Below are 24,592 nucleotides of genomic sequence, written 5' to 3' on the forward strand. Positions count from 1 at the left end.
CCCCGGCAACGGCGCCAAATTTGACAATGGCCAATTTGCATTGGTTAGAAATTTGATTATCAAAATAGAATTGGCGTTGTAAGTATAGTCCTAACCCAACAAATTGACCATCAATCAAATAATAAAGTCAATACAAAATAACCGAGAGTATTTAGCTCCCGGGTCGTCTTCCCTAGAAGTTGCAATGAAGTGTACAATTTTTGGCTATGGGAGAGAGCATGGGGAATTGGGAAAGCAAGGGAGCAAGAAATGTAAATAGCAAGAGAGCAATCAAACATGCAAGGAATGTAAATGGAGGAATTTAGGATTCATATCCTAGTTATGGACCACAAACATGGCAATTGTGTGGAATCAATCCAAATTAGTCAATCCTCCTTGAGAATTAGTCAAAAGAATGTAATTGGTCTCAATCCATAAGTCCTAGTCAACTCACTAATTACTTAGTGAATGACTAGCGTCAATGGAAACCAAACCAATTAACTATTCCCACACAATGCGGAATGGACATCCACAACTCAATTCCACCCAAACACCCAAATTCTCAACCAAGAGTGTGAAAACTAAACATGCATGAAATTAAACATCAAAGCAATAAAAGTCAAAAGCAATTAAATGTAAGGAAGGGAAATGGCAAGAAAGTAACTTAGCATGCAAGAAATTAAATGAAAGCAAATAAAAGTCAAGCAATAAACTTCAAATGCAAGAAACCTCTTGGCAAGTAATTGGGAACTAAGGCTACCTATCCTAGTCATTAACCACAAACATATGATGATTATGAAGAGTTAATCCTACTTAGTCAACCTTACATCGAAGATAAGTCAAATAGGCATAGTTAACTTCAATCCCTAAGTCCTATGTCAACACTGAAGGGTTACATAGAGTCAAGGGAATCCAAATCAACTAACTACTCTAATATATCAAACAAGAATGGACATCAATGACTCAAGGATCACCGAAGTCAACAATTTCAAGCCAAGAGTGAAGAAAAACTAAGTAAAAATTAAGCGAAGCATTATATCAAACACTTGGTGTGCATGAAAATAAAATAATATTAAAATGCAATAAAATAAATTCTAAAGCTACCAAAGCAAGAAAATAACAATAACAACTAAAGAAAGTAATAAATGACATGGAAACATAAATTGCATTAATTGAAAGTAAAGAAATACAAGAGTGTTCATAAAATGGAAAATGACATAAAAGAGAAATTAAGAAGAAGAACTAAGAGAAGTAAAATAATAAAATAAAGAAACATAAATGAAACTACATTAAAATAATAACTAAAGACAGAAATTAAGGAGAAATTAACTAAACCTAACCTAATTCTAGAGAGAGGGGGGAGCTTCTCTCTCTAGAAACTAAGAGAAAAGCATGTAAAAGCTAAACCTAATCACCCCCGCATCATTCCTCTTCACTTTGGCCTTAAATAACTTCAGAAAATGAGTTGGACTGGGTTTTGAAGGCCCATAATTCGCCCCCAGTGATTTCCAATTAATGACCTACGTGCATGCATGCGTGCATACGCACGACCTACTGTGCGTACGCACGGTTGCGCAGAATTCCCATCGTGCATATGCACGACATTCGGTGCATACGCACTTTTGCAGCAGCTTCCGAACTCCATTTTCTTCATGATTTCTCCCCCTTTAGATGCTCTTTCTTCACTTCTTCAACCCAAACTTGCCTTGGAAACCTGAAATCACTTAAAAAATACATCAAGGCACCAAATGGGATTAAAGTGAATTGAAATTGACTAAATTAAGCACAAAAGGGCATGTTTTTACTTTCAAGCACAATTTAGGGAGAAATCTCAAAAGCATGCTATTTAGACTAATAAATGTGGGTTTATGTGATGAAATCCACTCAAATCAAACCGAAATATATCGTAAAATATGGACTCATCATTGCCTAAAGCCCATAGCTAGAGGATGGTTGGAATTCATCCAACGTTCGATCATCCCCACTAGCAACTGGTCAGAAGTGACTGTTGACAGAGCCACCATGATCCATTGCATCATGATTGGAACTGAGGTGGAAGTACATGAGGTGATTCCTCAAGAACTATACAAAGTAGCTAAGAAGCCTTCCACCAATGCAAGGTTGGCATTCCCACACCTCATCTATCATCTATGCAATTCAGCTAGAATTGTCATAGAAGGAGATATCTCTATTGGGGAGGACAAGCCCATCACTAAGAAGAGAATGAAGCAAACTAGAGAGCATGCACAATAGCCTATGTAACTGCCTCAGTATGAGATCCCTGAGATGCCTCAAGGGATGTATTTTTCTCCCCAAAGCTATTGGGATCAATGACAAACTTCTCTTGGAGAATTGAGCACTAACATAGAGCAATTAAGGATGGAGCATCAAGGGCATGCTACCACCCTCAATGAAATAAGAGAAGATCAAAGAGGCATAAGGGAAGACCAAAGGGCTATAAGGGAAGAGCAACAAAGGCAAAAGAGTGATATAGAAGAGATCAAGCATCACATTGGAGCCTCAAGGAGGAGCATTAGCCGCCACCATTATCAGACTTCTGCTCCAGCTCCTCAATTTCAGCCACAAAATACCTAAAATTGTATAAAAACACAAAAACTCATAGTAGAATCTAAAAATGTGATTTTGACACTAAAACCTATAAAAATTTAACAAAAACTAAATAAAACACACTAAAAACTATATGAAAATGATGTCAAAAAGCGTATAAAATATCCGCTCAACATGGATCCTGAGGTCTACAGACTTATGCTTTTCCCTTTTACTGTCAGAGACAGAGCTAAGATATTGTTGGATTCTCAACCTAAGAAAAGCCTAGACTCTTGGGAACAGTTGGTCAATGCCTTCTTGGCCAAGTTCTTTCCACCTTAAAAACTGAGTAAGCTCAGGATGGAAGTTGAAACCTTCAGACAAAAAGAGGGTGAATCCCTCTATGAGGCTTGGGAAAAATACAAGAAACTAATCAAGAGGTGTCCTCCTGACATGCTTTCAGAATGGTTTATCCTAAGAATTTTCTATGATGGACAATCTGAGATATCCAAGATGTCCTTGGATCATTCTGCTGGTAGATCACTGCACTTGAAGAAAACGCCTGAAGAGGCACAAGAACTCATTGGAATGGTTGCAAACAACTAATTTATGTATACTTCTGAGAGAAATCCTATGAACAATGGGGTAGCTAAAAAAAAAGAGTCCTGGAAGTTAACACTCTGAATGCCATATTGGCTCAGAACAAGATATTGACTCAAAAAGTTAATATGATCTCTCAGCACTTGACTGGAGTGCAAGCTGCAACAAGCAGCACTCATGAAACCTCCTATGATGGAGATGCCTATGATCCAGATGAACCCATGATGGAAGAGGTGAATTACATGGGAGAACCGTATGGAAACACCTACGACTCCTCATAGAGAAATCATCCTAACCTCTCATTGAAGGATCAATAGAAGCCTCAGCAAGGCTTCAACAACAATCAAGGTGGAAGAACCCAGAATAGGTTCAACAACAGACCACTATTCCCATATTCTTAGTAACAGATGGAGACTTCTAAGTAGAGCCTTTTTGACTTGGAAACCATAGTTTCTGAACTCTCTAACACCAATCACAGTTTTATAACAGAAACTAGGTCCTCCATCAGAAATCAAGAGGAACAAGTTAGCCAACTGAGCAAGAGAATCCCTGATACCCCTCCTAATACTCTTCATAGTAACACTGAAGTGAACCCAAGAGAATAGTGCAAGGCTATCACTATAGAAGCTGAGGCCGAATCTGAAGAGGATGCAATAGGGTTGAACGCCAGTAAAGAATACCTTACTGGGTGTTCAATGCCCAAGGAGGCATCATCACTGGCGTTGAATGCTAGTAAGGAGGTCCTTATTGGGCGTTCAATGCCCAAGGAAGCACAAAAGATGGTGTTGAACGCCAGTGAAGATATTAAAGCTGGGCATTCAACGCCCAAAAAAATACAAGTCCTGGCATTGAATGCCACAATAGGGATAGTTGGCAACCCTCAGCCCATTGAAAACTTCCCTATTAAAGAACTGATGGAACCGAAGGTTCATGAGGAGTCCATTGAAGTTCCCTTGAATGCTTAGTTGAAGATCATAGAATCTGCAAAGTACTCCTCCTCTGATGAGGAAGAGGAAACTAGGAAAGAGCATGTTGTTCGGTACCTAGGAATCCTGATGGAGCTGAATGCTAAGTTGTTTGGCACAGAGCCATTGGAGGAAGAACCTCCAGTGCTCACCAAGGAACTCAATGCCTTGGTTCAGCAGAAACTACCTCAGAAGCTGCCAGATCCCGGACGCTTCCTGATTCCCTGCACCATAGGCACCATTACCTTTGATAAGGCTCTGTGTGTCCTAGGGTCAAGCATAAACCTTATGCCACTCTCTGTAATGGAGAAGTTGGGAATCTTTGAGGTATAAGCTGCAAGAATCTCACTGGAGATGGTGGACAGGTCCATGAAAAAGGCTTATGGTCGTGTAGAGGATGTCTTAGTAAAGGTTGAGAACCTTTACATCCTTACAGACTTTATAATCTTGGATACTAGGGAGGAAGAGGATGAATCCATCATCCTTGGAAGACCCTTCCTAGCCACTGCCAATGCCATCGTTGATGTAGCAAAGGGAGAGCTAATTGTACAGTTTTTGGAAGACCACATCTTATTCAAGATGCCTAACCCTAACTCTCCCTCTGACAACAGAGGAACAGTTGTGCAACACTTAGTGTTCCAACCCTCTCTCTCGGTGCAAAGTTATACAAAGCTCCCAAACACCAATTCTAAGTTTGGTGTTGGGCAGCCATTATCAAGCACTGAAAACAAAGGTACTAAGAAGAAAGTACCTAAAGGCTGGAGGGATAAGAAAATCCCTATTGAAGGCCTCTCACCTGGCATGAGAGCCATCTTCACTGACAATCCAGTCATTCCACACATTGTGAACATGATCCTATCTCTAGATTATGTGGAACTTATCCGTGAGAGCACAGGCAAGAAGTTCACTGTAAGCGGCCAAATTTTGAGCCCCTATCCAACTCCGTAAGGAGCTAACCATCAAGCTAGTGACGTTAAAGAAGTGCTTGTTGGGAGGCAACCCATCAATAATTATTGTTTTCTTGTTTTTCTTTAAGTTTATTTAAGTTATTTCAGTTTAACTTTCATGTTTGTTTAAGTTTGTGATCATGTGCAATAGTTAGAGCAGAAACCGAAGCAGAAACAGAGCTAGAAACAGAACACCCTGGAGCAGAAACCTTGCTGGCGTTGAACGCCAGCCAGGAGCACATTACTGGTGTTGAATGCCAGCCAGGGAGTAGAACCTGGGTGTTCGACGGCCCAACAGAGGCACAGACCTGGCGTTGAATGCCAGGAAGGAGGTCCCTCAAGGGCGTTTAACACCCAATGAGAGACATATAGCTGGCATTGAACGTCAGCCAAGAGCAATAGCTGGGTGTTCAATGCCCACAAGGGGGCAGGGAACTTGAATTCCCTAACCTCTCAGCATCAGTGGTTCCCACAGAATCTCCACCTACCCCACCTTCTTCTCTCTCTTTCCCACACACTCTTCCCTATAATCCCTAACCCAATCACATCCATATCACTTTCCAAAACCATCATAACTCCCACCAACTCCCACCCACTTTAAATTCAAAATTTCTCACCTAATTTCTACCCATTCATTCGAACCCAACCTATCCCACTCCTATAAATACCACTTCCTCTTACCCCTCATACACACACCATTCATACACTAAAGCCCTTATTGACCGAATCCACTATCCCTCTCCATCTCCTCAATTCTCTTCTTCTTCTACTCTTTTCTTCATATTTTGCTCGAGGACGAGCAAAACTTTTAAATTTGGTGTTGGAAAATCCTTGCTTTTTGCTTTCCATTCACACTTATGGCACCCATAGTCAGAGAACCCTCTAGAAAGAGGAAAGGGAAAGCAATTACTTCCACATCCAAATCTTGGGAGATAGAGAGATTCATCACCAAAGCTCATAAAGATAACTTCTATGAAGTAGTGGCAAAGAAGAGGGTGACTCCCAAAGTCCCCTTTAGGCTAAAAAAAATGAGTACCTGGAGATCCGAAGAGAAATCCGGAGGAGAGCTTGGGAAGTCCTAACCAATCCTATCCCAGAAATTGGGATCTTGATGGTACAAGAGTTCTATGCCAATACATGGGTCACGAAAAATCATGATACAAGCGTGAACCCAAATCCCTAAAATTCGCATACCATGGTCCGAGGGCGTCTCGTAGATTTCAGCCAGGAAAGTGTAAGGTTGGCGCTCCATTTGCCACTGATGCAAGGAGACCCACATCCTTACACTAGGAGAGTCAATTTTAACCAGAGGCTGGACCAAGTCCTTTCAAAAATTTGTGTGGAGGGAGCTCAGTGGAAGAGGGATGCTCAAGGCAAGCCTATCAACTTAGAAGGCTTGACCTCAAGCCCGTAGCTAGATGATGGTTCGAATTTATCCAACACTCTATCATCCTTACTAGCAATTGGTCCGAAATGACAATTAAAGGAGCCATCATGATTCATTGCATCAAGATTGGAAGTGAAGTGGAGGTACATGAGGTAATACCTCAAGAATTGTACAAGAAAGCTGAAAAACCTTCCCCCTTAGCAAGGTTGGCATTCCCCCACCTTATCTGTCACCTATGCAATTCAGATGGAATAGTCATAGAAGGAGACATTCCTATTGAGGAGGACAAGCCCATCACCAAGAAGAGGATAGAGCAAACTAGAAACCCAGCACATGGACCACAGCAAGAGCATGTGGAGATGCCTCAACAAGAAATCCCTGAGATACCTCAAGGGATGCATTTTCCTCCCCAAGGCTATTGGGACCAATTGCACACTTCTCTAGGAAAACTAAACTCCAGCATGGACAACTAAGGATGGGACATCAAGAGCATTCCACCATCCTCCATGACATAAGAGAAGATCAAAGAGCCATGAGGGAAGAACAAAGAGTTATGAGGGAAGAACAACAGAGGCAGGGGTGTGACATAGAGGAAATCAAGCACTCCATTGGATCCTCCCGAAGGAGTAGTAGTGATAAACCACTATTTTATGGTTTATCTTGTGCTCAATTGAGTGGTTCTTATCTACTCTTTACCCACTTATTCATACTATTTGCATAGTTTTACATTTGCCTTCCTAATTATGTGCTTTGATTGAAAACATGCTTCTTTGATCTTATATTTACTTATTATTAATCCTCTCTTATTACCATTAGATGCCTTGATATGTGTGTTAAGTGTTTTCAGATATTATAAAGCAGGAATGGCTTGGAGGATGGGAAGAAAGCATGCAAAAGTGGAAGGAATGCAAGAAGTTGGAGAAATTGCTAAGCTGTCCAACCTGACCTCTCTGCACTCAAACGGCTATAACTTTAGCTACAAAGGTCCAAAAGACGCGGTTTTAGTTGTGTTGGAAAGCTAACGTCCGGGGCTTCGATTTGATATATAATATGTTATAGTTCCCCTGATGCTAGGTGACGCGATCGCGTGATCCATGCGGCCGTGTCGTAGTGACGGAAATCAGCGTGTTTGAATTCTTCTCCAGCGATTTCCGGGCTGTTTTCGACCCAGTTCGCGGCCCAGAAAATACAGATTAGAGGCTATAAAGTGAAAGATTGCATCCATTCATAAGAAGGCTTTCACATTCACAATTTTAGGAGTAGATGTAGTTTTTAGAGAGAGAGGTTCTCTCCTCTCTCTTAGGATTAGGATTTAGGATTTCTCTTAGTTTTAGGAGTGACTCTCAATCCCAGGTTCAACGTTCTTTTACTTTATATTTATCTCTTACGTTCAGATACTTTAATGCTTATATTAGTTATGTTGCCTATTTGGCTTATGCTACATTCATATTATGATTTTCTTAATTAATATTATTTGAGGTATTTCAGATTTAAGATTGCTTTGCTTTTAATTTAATTTAGATATTTTCTTCCTTTTGGTTTTGGTTAGGTAATTGGTAACACTTGAGTTGTCAAACTCAGGAGTGGTTGAAATTGGCAGATTTTGCTTTAGCTAGGATTGCTCTAACACTAGTCTCTCCACAGGAGTTGACTAGGACTTGAGAATCAAGCTAATTAGTCCACTTGACTTAACTAAGTGGGATTAAAATCCAATTCTCATCACATCTGATAAGGATATCAAGGACAGGATTTACGGTTCTCATACCTTGCCAAGAGTTTATTTTACAGTTATTTATTTATTTTTATTGCTCGAAAATATACCTGTGCGCATTGCCCAAACCTCCAAAACCCCCAATTTACAATCTTCATAACCAATAATAAGAACATACTTCCCTGCAATTTCTTGAGAAGACGACCCGAGGTTTGAATACTTGGTTATCAATTTCAAAGGGGTTTGTTACTTGTGACAACCAAAACGTTTGTACGAAGGGATTTTTGTCGGTTTAGAGACTATATCTACAACGCGACTGTTTTTATGACATTCTTTACTGGCAAAAATCCTAACGTCAAAATGGCGCCGTTGCCGGGGAATTGAAAACGTGTGCCTTATTATTGGTTATTGTAAATATTTTTCTTTTGCTTGTTTATTTGTTTTTATTTTTGTTTTTATTTTTACTTTTTCTTAAATTAAGAGGTTATTTGTTTTTATTTGGTTATTAAAAAAATTTTTTTCAGATTTTTATTTTTAAAATTTTTATCTTATCTTATCTTATTTCAAAAATCAAATTTCAAAATTCAAATTTAAAAATTTTTCAAAATTTCAAATTTCAAATTTCAAAAATTAATTTTCAAATTCAAAATTTAAATAACCTTTTAATTTAAATTTATTTTTATTTTCATTTTTAATTTTTATTTTGCTACTATGAACTCTCACCCCTTTGGCTATGAGTCTGGTTACAATTATGTTGCAGGAAGAAGAAATTACAATGAGAACAGGCATCAAGGTTGGAACAATCAAAGATGGGAGGAGCCACAAGGATTTGATCAACCCTCATGGCAACAACCACCTCCAATGGACTATCAACAACCACCACCATATGCCTATGAACCCTTTTCTCAACATAACTTTGGACTACCAAACTCACAAGCCCCTTTCCGCCATTCACCTCCATATGACCCTAACCCTCAACCACCATACCAACCACCTTATGAGCCATATGAACCATATGTAGAACCACCCCAATTCCAATCCAATCACTCCCAACCACCACCACTTTCTTTTGTATCATGTCCAAGTCCGGCAACCCGAGAAGCAGAGGTTCGCCTAAGGGAAACAGTAATTAAATTTCAGGCAACTGTTCAACAACTGGAGCAAGCATTAATTCAATGGGCTTCTAGGCACTCAAATATACAAGGATCAGCCACAGCTCCATGTGGACAGTCTAGTGAAGAGTGTAGCATGAAGGAGATACTAGAGGCCCTAATGGACAAGACAGAGAATGAATTCGTACTAGAACAAGTAGAAGAAGCTGTCATTGTTCAAGAAGAAGAAGAAGTGGTTGAAGACTCAGGAGATGCAGAACCTCCATGGGAAAGTCAAGACATAGAGCCTCCTTCCAAGACGGTTGAAATTGATGCTGAGGAGGGTGTACAACCTCCAAAGCATATCATAGTTGAAGACTTGGAAGAGGTTGATCAAGATATGGAGATTCAAGAAGAAGAAGCACAACCTCCCATGCCCTTGGAAAGCAATGAAGAGGAGATTAAATTGGAAGAGAGCTGCCAAGAGGAAGAGGTTGAAATTGAAGAAGCTTGCAAAGAGGTGGTAATTATCAGAGAAGAGCACAAGGGAGTGGAACTTGCAATTTCATTAAAAATACCTCCCCCTAAGTTGCCATCATCCTTCACAACATTCAAGTGGGTAAAATTCATATCCCTTAGCTTTCTAATTCCACTTGAATATGGGCTACTAGAGACGGATGGTTAACTTAGAGCTCTTTGTGACATTAAGAGTAGGAGGAAGATGGCCAGTGGTAAGAATTATCCTGCAAGGTTCATTATGGTTGGAAGCTTTAAGTTTAAACGCAAAGGTTGGTGTAGAGCTCAATTGAATGGGTCTAGGAAGCTGTTTGGTAGCTGCAGTGAGAATTCAAATTACTTATCACCCGGCTGGAAAAATAGACATCCCGACAAAAATGGGTGTAAAAGCAAGGTTTGGGATCCTGGAATCTGTTCTGACATCCAACACCCCGGGAGCCTAAGAATCTTTTTGAAGCTGCTCAAGGGTTTTACATGCCTAGTTTGGGACCCCGAAGGTTACTGGAATCACAAACACTGGTGGAGATTCCTGGATGAGTTCAAGCATAAGCCACCATAACAGGAAGCTCATCAAATGTCCAACTTAAGGACTTTAACTAAAAGTGCTAGGTGGGAGACAACCCACCATGGTATGATTGTTCCTTTTTCATTTTTATTTAGTTTTATTTGTTTTCTAGTTTTATTTTATTTTATTTTATTATATTGAACCTGGAGCTTTGCATAACATTCATCTTAACACTGCATTCTTCATTTTTTAGATAAAAAAAAAGCACGCACGCGACGTGGCAGCGTCACTGACGCGTCCGCGTCACCAGTGCGTTAGGAGGAAAAGAAATTGAATAGAGAGTTATGCAGGAGCAGGGCTGGAGGCGTGCCAAGCATACAAATCGTCCCACACGACCGTGTCGCTGATGCGGCTGCGTCATTTGCAAAATAGCTTCCCACGCGATCGCGTCACCCACGCGACCGCGTGGCCCAGGATCTCGACGTAACAAGGTGTATGGCCGAAAGTTGAGCTGGAGTTGGGCTGGACTCGTGCTGGTAGCCCAAGCCTCACCACGCGAACGCGTGCCTCACGCGTCCGCGTCATATCCCCGTGATGGCCACTCACGCGATCGCATGCCCCACGCGACCGCATCACCCAGGATTTTGGCAATACTAAGTTTTGAACAGAGAGTTGTGCGACCGCGAGGCTGCACTCGCGCCACCAGCACAAATCGAGTTACGCGATCGCGTGCCCCACACGTCCGCGTCGCCTAACCTTATTCGCACACCACGCGACCGCGTCACCCACGCGACCGCGTCACCAACATCGCACAACCTATCCAGATTAGTGCCAATTTTCTTATCTTTTCTTCTCCGAATCCTTATTCTCTTATCTTTTCTTATTTCTTTCTTCTTCCTTTCTTATTTTCTCTCACTCCCATTCTAGTTTATTTAATTTATTTGCATACTTTCATTCATTGTATATTTTTATTTTTCTAAAATTAATATTGGTGTTTAAAAATTCTTATCCAACTGTTACATCTTTTCTGGTATTTTCTTGATGCTTAGTGACTTGTTTAATTCTGATTGAGTAATATTATTTAAATCAATGCCAATCTTTTATATTTGTATTACTTTTGTATTGACATGAATTTATATTATCTCTCCTCCCCCACTCTTTTCCCCATTGTTGCAAATTTTGGACCATTGGTATGCCATGGCTTCTATTGTTTTCTCACTTACATGTTGAAGCTTCCATGTAAATGAGACCTTTATCATTTGGCATTAACCCACCCATACTTCTTTTATTTTCTTATCTCTATTTCTGGGTTACTCTTCTTCCCTTTTTCTTTCAGGATGGCCACCAGGAAGAGAACCGGAAGACGTTTACATGGGGAGACAGACAAGTCCATCTGCACAATCCTTAGAGAAAAGCAACAGTTGAAACAACCCGTCCACCTGCACATCTCAGCATACACCGAGGACGGTGCAATCTTTAAGTGTGGGGAGGTCGATACCGATCTCCGTGGGTTAGTACATCCCTGTCTCAACACCAATGTTTTAATTTTCTTCGTTAAATTAGTTGTTACTGATGCCAAGGCATCTTAGGCTAGTTTCACTAGCATTTTTTTTGATAGTTTTAGTTGTTTTATGCATTTTCTTGAGCTTAAAGTAACCAAGAATGGTTAAAATAAGAACAAAGCAATGAACCATCCAAACAGTATGATTTTGATGCAAATTCCATGAGTTTTTAGTGATATTACTTGAATGCTATGAATGGAAGATTTCTCATGAAATTTTGCAAGACTTTGATGCAATTGTTTGGATGATTTCAGGGAAGAAGAGGCTAGGCAAGGAAGCAACAAAGTCAATAAAGGAAGCTTGAATATCACATGTGGAGTTTAAGTTCCAGTTTAAGCCTAAACTGGAGCTTAAACGCCAGAATCATGAAGGCTAAGAAATGCTGAAACTGAAGTTTAACCTCCAGTTTAACCTTAAACTGGAGGTTAAACGCCAGAATGAAAGTCTCACCAAAAGAAGCATTTCCACGTTTAACCTCCAGTTTAACCTTAAACTGGAGGTTAAACGCCAGAATGAGAATGCCAATCAGGAAGCATTTCCACGTTTAACCTCCAGTTTAACCTTAAACTGGAGGTTAAACGCCAGAAATGGGAAGTGTACCAGGGAGCCATTTCCACGTTTAAGCTCCAGTTTAACCTTAAACTGGAGCTTAAACGTGTTCGACCAAGTTTTCTCCTCCAGGGTTGCTTTCTCCATTTCCACGTTTAAGCTCCAGTTTAACCTTAAACTGGAGCTTAAACGTGTTCGACACCTCCAGGGCTACCTTTCTCAGCTTCCATGTTTAAGCTCCAGTTCAACCTTAAACTGGAGCTTAAACGTGTTCGACCTCCAGGATGCCTTCTTCCATTTCCACGTTTAAGCTCCAGTTTAACCTTAAACTGGAGCTTAAACGTGTTCGACCTCCAGGGCTGCCTTTTCTATCTCCACGTTTAAGCTTCAGTTTAACCTTAAACTGAAGCTTAAACGTGTTCGACTAAGTTACCCTCCAGGGCTGCCTTCTTCCATTTCCACGTTTAAGCTTCAGTTTAACCTTAAACTGAAGCTTAAACGTGCTTCCACAAAAGGCATCACTGGAAGTGTCTGGCGTTTAAGCTACAGTTTAAGCTTAAACTGCAACTTAAACGCCACTCTTGGAAAAGGTTTCTGGGCCAACAATATTGCGGTTTAAGTTAGTATTTGAGCACAAACATTAACTTAAACTTACTCTGGTATGAAACCCAATTGAATATCATGGTTTATGGGATTGGGCCTGAAGGATTGATGAGTCTGAAATTTCAATTTATTGAGTCATGTGTCATTATTTGATTATCACTAAGTTGAATCCCACAAGGATTGGTTGAGTGAGCAATTCGGATTAGAAGTGTGTTCTAGTTGAGCGGAATCAAGATTGAGATGAGTATTGCGGAATGTAAAAGTGGCGGGAAAAGTAAATGACAAGAAATTGAAATGGCGGAATCTTAAATTGCATGAATTAAAGAGCAGAAACTAAATTGCTGAAATTAAAAGGGAATGGGGGTGATTGCATGAATTGAGTAGCAGAACGTAAAGAGAAAGTGGAAATCAGAATTGGGGAATTCATTGGGTTATAGGAGATATTGAGATCTCCGAATCAAAACATGTTTATCTCTTCCTCAACCAATGCGTTCATTGAATTTTGCTTGGCAATCTTATATGATTGGATCCCAATTCCTTGGCTCACCAATGCTCTCTAAAAACAAACAAATTCCCAATCCCTTGGTTTAAATGTTCATAAGAAGAGATGATGCTTGATCACTGATTATACCACACAATTTCATGAACCACAATTTGGTAGGATTACATGTCACAATATCCATCCAAACCCCAATCCAATCCACTGTGAGAAAGCTTCTCTAGCATGAATCCTCCATTCCTTTCCCAAGGCTCCGAAGGATTCCAAGTATGAGTAGTTTCTTTCCCAAGACAACTACTCAATGGAATTAGATCGAGAAGCTTTCTAACAAAATTCAAGAGAAAAGATTGAAGAAGAAGATAAACTATTATTGATTCATTGAATTACAATAGAGCTCCCTAACCCAATGAAAGGGGGTTTAGTGAATCATAGCTCTGAATTCAATTACAAAGAAAAGGAAAACTAGCTAAAAGTGAAAGTAAAAAGTCCTCTCTAACTTAACTTCTATCCTATTTATACACTTTCTATATTGAGCTTCAGTTGTGCTTCTTGGGCTTTGAGGCCTCTCCTTGCTTTCCTTTTGCCTTGGGTTTATGATCCATAACCTTGATGAGGTTGTTGATCCAAATCCTGTAACATTTATTGAGCCAACTTAGTGATAATCAAATAATGACACATGACTCAATAAATTGAGATTTCAAACTCATCAATCCTTCAGGCCCAATCCCATAAACCATGATATTCAATTGGGTTTCATACCAAAGTAAGTTTAAGTTAATATTTGTGCTCAAAGACTAACTTAAATCACAATATTTTTGGCCCAGAAACCTTTTCCAAGAGTGGCGTTTAAGTTGTAGTTTAAGCTTAAACTGCAGCTTAAACGCCAGACACTTCCAGTGAGGCCTTTTGTAGAAGCACGTTTAAGCTTCAGTTAAGGTTAAACTGAAGCTTAAACGTGGAAATGGAAGAAGGTAGCCCTGGAGAGTCATGTAGTCGAACACGTTTAAGCTTCAGTTTAAGGTTAAACTGAAGCTTAAACGTGGAGATAGGAAAGGCAGCCCTGGAGGTCGAACACGTTTAACCTCCAGTTTGAGGTTAAACTGGAGGTTAAACGTGGAAAAGGGTGGAGGCATACTGGAGGTCGAACACGTTTAACCTCCAGTTTGAGGTCAAACTGGAGGTTAAACGTGGAAGCTTAGAATGGTGGCCCTGGAGGTGTCGAACACGTTTAACCTCCAGTTTGAGGTCAAACTGGAGGTTAAACGTGGAAATGGAGAGAGCAACCCTGGAGTAGAAAAGCTGTCGAACACGTTTAAGCTCCAGTTTGAGTCAAACTGGAGCTTAAACGTGGAATGGCTCCCTGGTACTCTTCCTGGTTCTGGCGTTTAACCTCCAGTTTGAGGTCAAACTGGAGGTTAAACGTGGAACTCCTCCCTGGGTGGCATACTCATTCTGGCATTTAACCTCCAGTTTGAGGTCAAACTGGAGGTTAAACATGGAATGCTCCTTAAGTGAGGCTTTTCATTCTGGCGTTTAACCTCCAGTTTGAGGTCAAACTGGAGGTTAAACTTCAATCCCAGCATTTCTTATCCTTCATGATTTTGGCGTTTAAGCTCCAGTTTAGGCTTAAACTGGAACTTAAACTCCACATGTGATATTCAAGCTTCCTTTATTGATTTTGTTGCTTCCTTGCTTAGCCTCTTCTTCCCTGAAATCATCCAAACAATTGCATCAAAGTCTTGCAAAATTTCATGAGAAATCTTCCATTCATAGCATTTAAGTAATATAACTAAAACTCATGGATTTTGCATCAAAATCATATTGTTTGGATGGTTCATTACTTTGTTCTTCATTTAACCATTTTTGGTTACTTTAAGCTCAAGAAAATGCATAAAACAACTAAAACTAACAGAAAAATGCTAGTGAAACTAGCCTATGATGCCTTGGCATCAATAACCGGTGCACTTGCCGGAAGGAATTTTGCCGATCGTGCAATTTCCTAAATCGTAGCATAACAAGTTTATGCGCATCAAGTTTATGGCGCCGTTGCCGGGGATTGGTTTTCGATTGACAATTCTCAAATTGGAAGTTAACTAGATTGAGCATTTTTTTTTGTTTTGATTAATTCAGTACAAGTTACTTGTTGAATTTCAATTTCTGCACTCTGTTACATGCTTTCTTTCTTTATGCCTTTAAATTCAAGCAACTAACTCACTGACTCACTAACTGTTTGAATTAATTCCTCAACTGCTCTAACCATACTCTTCCATTAACCAAGAGTATTTCACTTGTTTGTTGCCTGTGTTGTGTTCTTGTATGACAGGTAGGAGAGGAGAGACATCAACTCCTTCATATACCGAACCAGAGAGGACCCTTCATAGACTGAGAAGGGAAGCAAGAGGGAAGAGAGTACTGGGAGAAGAGGAATCTGAAGGAGAATCTGAGGACAATTTTGAGGAAGCTTTGGATCTCAACATGGATAGAGAAGTTCACAACCATGAGAGAGCTGATGGAAACAATGCCATTCCTGAGAGGAGGGTTTTTAGTTCATACATAAACCCAACCTCTGGGAATTGTGGTAGCAGCATCCAGAAACCACCCATTCAGGCCAACAATTTTGAGCTCAAACCACAGCTAATATCACTTGTGGAGAATCATTGTTCATTTGGTGGAAGTGCTAATGAAGACCCAAACCAACATCTCACAAAATTCCTGAGAATTTGCGACACTGTGAAGTCCAATGGAGTCCAGGAAGATGCATATAAACTGCTTTTGTTCCCATTTTCACTTAGGGACAAGGCAGCTAAGTGGCTGGAATCATTCCCAAGGGGGATCCTAACAACCTGGGATGAGGTGGAAAGCAAGTTTCTGGCACGTTTCTACCCCCCACAAAAGGTCAATAGGCTTTGATCTGAGGTTCAGACGTTTAGACAACAAGATGGTGAAACTCTCTACGAGGCATGGGAGAGATTCAAGGATTTGACAAGGAAATGCCCACCAGACATGTTCCATGACTGGGTGCAATTGCATATTTTCTATGATGGACTGTCTTATGAATCAAGGAAGGCTGTAGACCATTCATCAGGAGGTTCATTGAACAGGAAAAAGACTGTGGAAGAAGCCATTGAAGTGATTGAGACAGTGGCTGAGAATGAGTACTACTATGCATCAGAGAGACACAACACTAAGGGAGTCATGGAGCTGAACCATGTTGATACAATTCTAGCCCAAAACAAGGTGTTTGCCAAGCAACTAGCAGAGCTTACCAGGCAATTAGAAACAAAGTAAGTGGCTGCAATACACACACAAGATCAAGAGGAAGTAAGCATTGAAGGAGGTCATTGGGAAGAGGCCAACTATGTGGGAAACCAACAAAGGCAATCATATGATCCACATTCCAACACTTACAATCCAGGATGGAAAAATCACCCAAACTTTGGGTGGGGAAACCAGCAAAACCAACATAACAAGTCCACATACCAAAACTCCAACCAAAGATCATACCAAGCCACACAAAACACTTACTCTCAACCACCATATCATAGCCAAAATAATCAACCTGCTCAACCTAATCCGAACCAACAATTTCAAGATCAATTAAACAGGATAGAAGGAATGCTTGCAACCATGAGTCAAGACATAACCGAATTGAAAGCTTTTAAGGAAGAAGTGAATTCTAACCTGCAAAACCAAGGAGCTGCCATCCAGAAGCTAGAAAATCAAATTGCGTATTTGTCTAAGCAAACCCCTGGGACAAGCGGTTCTCATGCTGCCAAGGCTATTGCAAGGGAAGAATGTAAGGCCATAACCCTCAGAAGCGGAAAGAATCTAAAGGAGATCTCAAAGGAAACCACAAAGGATGAAGCAAAGGAAAATGTGAGAGATAAGGAACAAGGACAATCTTTTACATCGTCTGCAACAAAAGAAAAAGAAAAAGAGGTCCTGAAGCCTTATACACCTAAAGCACCATATCCTCAACGTTTGATGAAAAGTGAAAAGGATGGCCAATTCTCCAGGTTCTTGGAGATTTTCAAGAAGCTTCAAATCAACATTCCGTTTGCTGAGGCAATAGAGCAAATGCCACTCTATGCAAAATTCTTAAAGGAATTAATGACCAAGAAAAGAAGCTGGAGAAACGAGGAAACTGTGTTGTTAACTGAAGAATGCAGTGCCATCATCCAGCACAAATTGCCTCAGAAATTGAAGGATCCAGGCAGTTTCCAAATCCCCTGCATCATAGGAGAAGTCATGGTGGAGAAGGCCTTGTGTGACTTAGGGGCCAGTATCAATTTGATGTCTCTAACAATGATGAGAAGAATGAAGATTGAGGAAGCCAAACCAACAAGAATGGCCCTCCAATTGGCAGATCGAACTTTTAAATTCCCTCATGGGATAGTTGAGGATTTGTTGGTGAAGGTGGGAGATTTTATATTTCCTGCTGATTTTGTGGTGTTAGATATGGAGGAAGAAGCCAAAGCTTCAATAATTCTGGGAAGACCCTTCCTGGCTACTGCTGGAGCCATCATAGATGTACAAAAGGGTGAACTCACTCTTAGACTACATGATGAGAAATTGGTGTTTAACGTATTCAAGGCAATGAGCTATCCTTCAGAATCACTAAGGGAATGCATGAGGGTGGATGTAGTGGACATCGCAGTACAAGAAACCTTTGAGGAAACAACAAAGGAAGTGGCAGAGGAGGAGTTCACCAAGGACATAGAAGTTAGTGACATCAAGGCTGCTGAAACAACCATGCCAAACATGCCAGAGATAGTGAAAGAAGAGAAGGAAGCACCAAAACCTGAGCTCAAAGCATTGCCCCCTAATCTCAAGTATGCATACTTGGGAAGTGATGAGAGTCATCCTGTTATCATTAGCTCTGCCCTGAGTCAAGAACAGGAAGAAGAATTGATCAAGGTGCTACAAACTCATCAAGATGCCATTGGATGGACCCTATCTGATTTGAAGGGGATAAGTTCATCCATATGCATGCATAAAATCTTGTTAGAAGAGGATGCTAGACCCTCCATCCAAGCTCAGAGAAGATTGAATCCCGTCATGAAAGAAGTGGTACAAAAGGAGGTCATGAAGTTATGGCAGGCAGGGGTAATCTACCCCATTTCTGATAGCCCATGGGTTAGTCCCATCCATGTAGTTCCCAAGAAAGGTGGCATAACTGTGGTGCCAAATGAGAGGAACGAACTCATACCCACAAGAACTGTCACTGGGTGGAGGATGTGCATAGACTACAGGAAGCTCAATGAAGCCACCAGAAAGGATCATTTCCCACTCCCATTCATGGATCAGATGCTTGAAAGGCTTGCAGGACATGCTTACTATTGCTTTTTGGATGGATACTCAGGCTATAATCAGATAGTAGTTGATCCTAGAGATCAAGAGAAAACATCATTTGTTTGTCCATATGGAGTTTTTGCTTATAGACGCATGCCCTTTGGATTGTGCAATGCACCTGCCACTTTCCAAAGATGCATGCTGTCCATCTTTTCGGACATGATTGAAAAATTTATTGAGGTCTTCATGGATGACTTTTCTGTGTTTGGAGATTCTTTTCCTAGCTGCCTACACCACCTTGCCTTGGTGCTTAAGAGGTGCCAAGAGACTAACCTAGTATTAAACTGGGAAAAATGTCATTTCATGGTTACAGAAGGAATAGTCCTTGGCCACAAAATCTCTAATAGAGGCATTGAGGTAGACAGAGCTAAGGTGGAAATCATTGAAAAACTACCTCCACCAAGTAATGTCAAGGCAGTTAGGAGTTTTTTGGGACACGCTGGTTTTTACAAAAGGTTTATTAGAGACTTTTCCAAAATAGCCAAACCTTTGAGTAACTTGCTTGTCTCTGATACACCCTTTGTATTTGATAAAAATTGCATGCTAGCCTATGAACTTTTAAAGCAAAAACTTTCCTCTGCACCTATCATTGCCCCACCTGATTGGAACTTACCTTTTGAACTGATGTGTGATGCATCAGACCTTGCTATTGGGGCAGTGTTAGGACAAAGGAAAGACAATTTGGTACATGTGATTTATTATGCCAGTAAAGTCTTGAATGCTAACCAAAGGAATTATACAACCACTGAAAAAGAACTCTTGGCAATAGTCTTTGCATTTGACAAATTTAGATCCTATCTCATTGGATCTAAAGTCATTGTCTTCACTGATCATTCAGCTTTAAAATACTTACTTGCTAAACAAGAATCCAAACCAAGACTTATTAGATGGGTTCTTTTGTTGCAGGAATTTGACATTGAAATCAAAGACAAGAAGGGTGTAGAGAACAAGGTGGCAGACCATTTATCAAGGATACCATGTGAAGAAGGAAGCGCACAAAGCACACATATAAATGAGTGCTTTCCTGATGAACAACTCATGGTAATTCACAAAGCACCCTGGTTTGCAGACATAGCAAACTTCAAGGCCACTGGGAGTTTGCCGTTGGAATTTAACAAGCATCAAAGGAAGAAATTGGTAAATGATGCCAAATACTTCATCTGGGACGAACCATACTTGTTCAAAAAATGTTCCGATGGCATACTCAGAAGATGCATATCAGAGGAAGAAGGAAGGGAAGTCTTATGGGACTGCCATGGCTCCACTTATGGAGGACATTTTGCAGGAGAAAGAACAGCAGCTAAGGTGTTGCAGTGTGGTTTTTATTGGCCCACTATCTTCAAAGATGCAAAGGAACTAGTGAAGCACTGCCATGAATGCCAGAAAGCGGGGAACCTGCCAAGAAGAAATGAAATGCCACAACAATTCATTCTGGAACTTGAATTGTTTGATGTATGGGGGATAGATTTCATGGGACCCTTTCCCTCCTCATACTCAAATAATTACATTCTTGTGGCAGTAGACTATGTCTCCAAATGGGTTGAAGCAATAGCAACTCCAACCAATGATAATAAGGTAGTCATGAACTTCCTCAGAAAACACATTTTCTGCCGTTTTGGGGTTCCAAGAGCAATCATCAGTGATGGAGGAAGCCACTTCTGCAACAAACCATTAGAGGCATTGCTTCTAAAATATGGAGTCAAACACAAGGTAGCCACACCATACCATCAACAAACAAGTGGGCAAGCCGAAATATCTAACAGAGAACTCAAAAGGATCCTGGAAAAGACTGTGGGAGCTTCAAGGAAGGACTGGTCGATTAAGCTAGATGATGCTCTTTGGGCATATAGGACAGCTTTCAAAACACCAATTGGAATGTCTCCTTACCAACTAGTCTACGGAAAGGCTTGCCATTTGCCACTGGAGTTGGAGCACAAGGCATACTGGGCCTTGAAACTTTTGAACTTGGACAGCAAAGCTGCTGGAGAAAGAAGGATGTTACAAATTCAAGAGTTGGAAGAGTTCAGAGCTGAAGCTTATGAGAATGCCAAAATTTACAAAGAAAGAGCAAAGAAGAAGCATGACAGCAACATAGCCCCAAGGAAATTTGAAGAAGGACAAAAAGTATTGCTCTACAATTCTAGGCTGAAGCTATTTCCAGGGAAGCTAAAATCAAGGTGGTCTGGACCATTCCTTGTCACCAAGGTCTCCAAATATGGACAAGTAGAAATCATGGAAGAAAAGTCACAACGAACCTTCATTGTGAATGGTCAAAGACTCAAACATTACTTGGGAGATGTGGAGGAGAAGGACAAGGTTAAATATCACCTCAACTGAGGAAGCTGACCGTCAAGCTAATGACGTTAAAGAAGCGCTTGTTGGGAGGCAACCCAACCTGAGGTAATACCCTTTTGCTGTTTCTTTTATTTGTTTCAATAAAAAGGGTGAAGTAGTTTCTGTGCATTGCAAAGAATTAAGTTTGGTGTTTCACACCAAACAATGAATTCGTGGATCAATAATTCAAAGGGGAATGTGTGACTCTAAGTTTGGTGTTCCACCATAAAGATCAACTGAACACAACAACCTTTGAATTATATGAAAGGAACAACCATTCTAAGCAGTCACAGAAATGCTTAAAACCCTTAGCAGCAACTTCATTCCAAAGAAGAACTCAAGGATTCAAAGAACAGAGAAGTAAGTGGGAGACTAAGTTTGGTGTTCACACACCAACTTAAGACTCAGATACTTACCCACACATAGTTGAGCTAACCACTCAAGTGCTTGAGAAGCAAGCAACTTCATCACTCTTTGCAGGAAAGGAAACAAGGATCTTAAAACATGAAGCAACAATTAGGAGAAGAAGGAGAAATCAAAGTGTTTCCTGGCAACAAAGAGAAAACAAGGAATTTCACAAGGTGGTATTGTTCCTTGATAATTCTTTAAAAAGGGCAAACAAAAGCATGCTTGTTCTGGTTTAAACTGTAAATGTTGAATCTTTCTGGAATGTGAAGTTTTTAGTATATTTGTCTGTTTATTGCTTTGAATAAAGTGAATGCCTAGATGTTTGGATATAACTTCACCTTCTTAAACAAGTGCTTGCCATGCTTGTTCTGTTTCCAAAAATAAAAGAAAAGTTTGAACAAAAGTAACTTGGCTAAATTAGTGACAAATCAAGTAGAATTAAGTGGTGGTATGCATGCTTGATTGTTCAGTCAGATCACTGGAAATAGAGTGTAGAATTATCATTTTTTATGTAGAAATTGAAAACTGTCTATGGATCTTGATGAATAAATGTCTTTGGCAATGAAAAAGAAAGAAAAAGAAGAAGAAAAAGCCACTGAAAAAGGGCAACCCAAAAAGAAAAAAAAAATTGAGAAAATAAGCTAGGCACCAATGGTTTGAACTTCTGAGACAAATGCCTGTGGTGTTCATGTATTAAGGATATGCTTGGATGAATAGGTTCTGAGGAGTGTTTCAACCCTTGGTAACTTGGGTTAACTAACCCGGGATTATCAACCAAAAGTCCATTATCAAGAGCAACCTAAATACAAAACATTTAGTCACACAAAGAGGTGCTGGGCACCAATGTCTCAAGAAGAAATGTGAACTAAAATGCCTGAAGTGAATATGTGTAGTGCACTGATAAGAAAAAGAAAATGCCAAAGGCTTGTGCAACACATGACACCAAGCAAACAAGGAGCAAAGGAGCTCTAAGAAAAAGAAAAGAAAAACAAAGAAGAGAAAAGTGCCAAGGACATAAGAATAACAAGAAGCCATAGCAGTGTTTGATGGATGCAATGAAAAAGTGATAATCTTACCTGATAAGTATGAAAAAGTGATGCTGCAACTTTCTGCATAAAACCCTTCTGATAAACTTCAAATGCTTGCTAATATAGCCAATGTAATTGCTTTCTGTTTCATACTTTCTTCTCAAATAACTCAGGACTTGCTTAGGGACAAGCAAGTATTAAGTTTGGTGTTGTGATGCCAAGGCATCTTAGGCTAGTTTCACTAGCATTTTTTTTGATAGTTTTAGTTGTTTTATGCATTTTCTTGAGCTTAAAGTAACCAAGAATGGTTAAAATAAGAACAAAGCAATGAACCATCCAAACAGTATGATTTTGATGCAAATTCCATGAGTTTTTAGTGATATTACTTGAATGCTATGAATGGAAGATTTCTCATGAAATTTTGCAAGACTTTGATGCAATTGTTTGGATGATTTCAGGGAAGAAGAGGCTAGGCAAGGAAGCAACAAAGTCAATAAAGGAAGCTTGAATATCACATGTGGAGTTTAAGTTCCAGTTTAAGCCTAAACTGGAGCTTAAACGCCAGAATCATGAAGGCTAAGAAATGCTGAAACTGAAGTTTAACCTCCAGTTTAACCTTAAACTGGAGGTTAAACGCCAGAATGAAAGTCTCACCAAAAGAAGCATTTCCACGTTTAACCTCCAGTTTAACCTTAAACTGGAGGTTAAACGCCAGAATGAGAATGCCAATCAGGAAGCATTTCCACGTTTAACCTCCAGTTTAACCTTAAACTGGAGGTTAAACGCCAGAAATGGGAAGTGTACCAGGGAGCCATTTCCACGTTTAAGCTCCAGTTTAACCTTAAACTGGAGCTTAAACGTGTTCGACCAAGTTTTCTCCTCCAGGGTTGCTTTCTCCATTTCCACGTTTAAGCTCCAGTTTAACCTTAAACTGGAGCTTAAACGTGTTCGACACCTCCAGGGCTACCTTTCTCAGCTTCCACGTTTAAGCTCCAGTTCAACCTTAAACTGGAGCTTAAACGTGTTCGACCTCCAGGATGCCTTCTTCCATTTCCACGTTTAAGCTCCAGTTTAACCTTAAACTGGAGCTTAAACGTGTTCGACCTCCAGGGCTGCCTTTTCTATCTCCACGTTTAAGCTTCAGTTTAACCTTAAACTGAAGCTTAAACGTGTTCGACTAAGTTACCCTCCAGGGCTGCCTTCTTCCATTTCCACGTTTAAGCTTCAGTTTAACCTTAAACTGAAGCTTAAACGTGCTTCCACAAAAGGCATCACTGGAAGTGTCTGGCGTTTAAGCTACAGTTTAAGCTTAAACTGCAACTTAAACGCCACTCTTGGAAAAGGTTTCTGGGCCAACAATATTGCGGTTTAAGTTAGTATTTGAGCACAAACATTAACTTAAACTTACTCTGGTATGAAACCCAATTGAATATCATGGTTTATGGGATTGGGCCTGAAGGATTGATGAGTCTGAAATTTCAATTTATTGAGTCATGTGTCATTATTTGATTATCACTAAGTTGGCTCAATGAATGTTACAGAATTTGGATCAACAGCCTCATCAAGATTATGGATCATAAACCCAAGGCAAAAGGAAAGCAGGGAGAGGCCTCAAAGCCCAAGAAACACAACAGAAGCTCAATATAGAAAGTGTATAAATAGGATAGAATTTAAGTTAGAGAGGACTTTTACCTTTTCATTGAGCTAGTTTTCATATCTTTGTAATTGAATTCAGAGCTATGACTCACTAAACCCCCTTTCATTGGGTTAGGGAGCTCTATTGTAATTCAATGAATCAATAATAGTTTATCTTCTTCTTCAATCTTTTCTCTTGAATTTTGTTAGAAAGCTTCTCGATCTAATTCCATTGGGTAGTTGTCTTGGGAAAGAAACTACCCATAATTGGAATCCTTCGGAACCTTGGGAAAGGAATGGAGGATTCATGCTAGAGAAGCTTTCTCACAGTGAATTGGATTGGGGTTTGGATGGATATTGTGACATGTAATCCT

At 40.1% G+C, this 24,592-nt stretch overlaps 2 non-coding genes across 2 annotated transcripts; both read right to left on the minus strand.

Annotated features, from left to right (window-relative positions):
- Positions 1 to 2,877: 2,877 nt before the first annotated feature.
- On the minus strand, positions 2,878 to 2,981 carry LOC148545433 (small nucleolar RNA R71). Its single transcript, XR_015901661.1, has one exon. It is a non-coding gene; the product is annotated as a small nucleolar RNA R71 (small nucleolar RNA).
- Positions 2,982 to 16,362: 13,381 nt separating this feature from the next.
- Positions 16,363 to 16,466, minus strand: LOC148545434 (small nucleolar RNA R71). The gene has a single exon (XR_015901840.1). It is a non-coding gene; the product is annotated as a small nucleolar RNA R71 (small nucleolar RNA).
- Between the last annotated feature and the right edge of the window lie 8,126 nt (positions 16,467 to 24,592).

Source organism: Arachis ipaensis, chromosome B9, assembly GCF_059453495.1.
Source record: "Arachis ipaensis isolate K30076 ecotype BB chromosome B9, ASM5945349v1, whole genome shotgun sequence".
Lineage (NCBI taxonomy): Eukaryota > Viridiplantae > Streptophyta > Magnoliopsida > Fabales > Fabaceae > Arachis > Arachis ipaensis.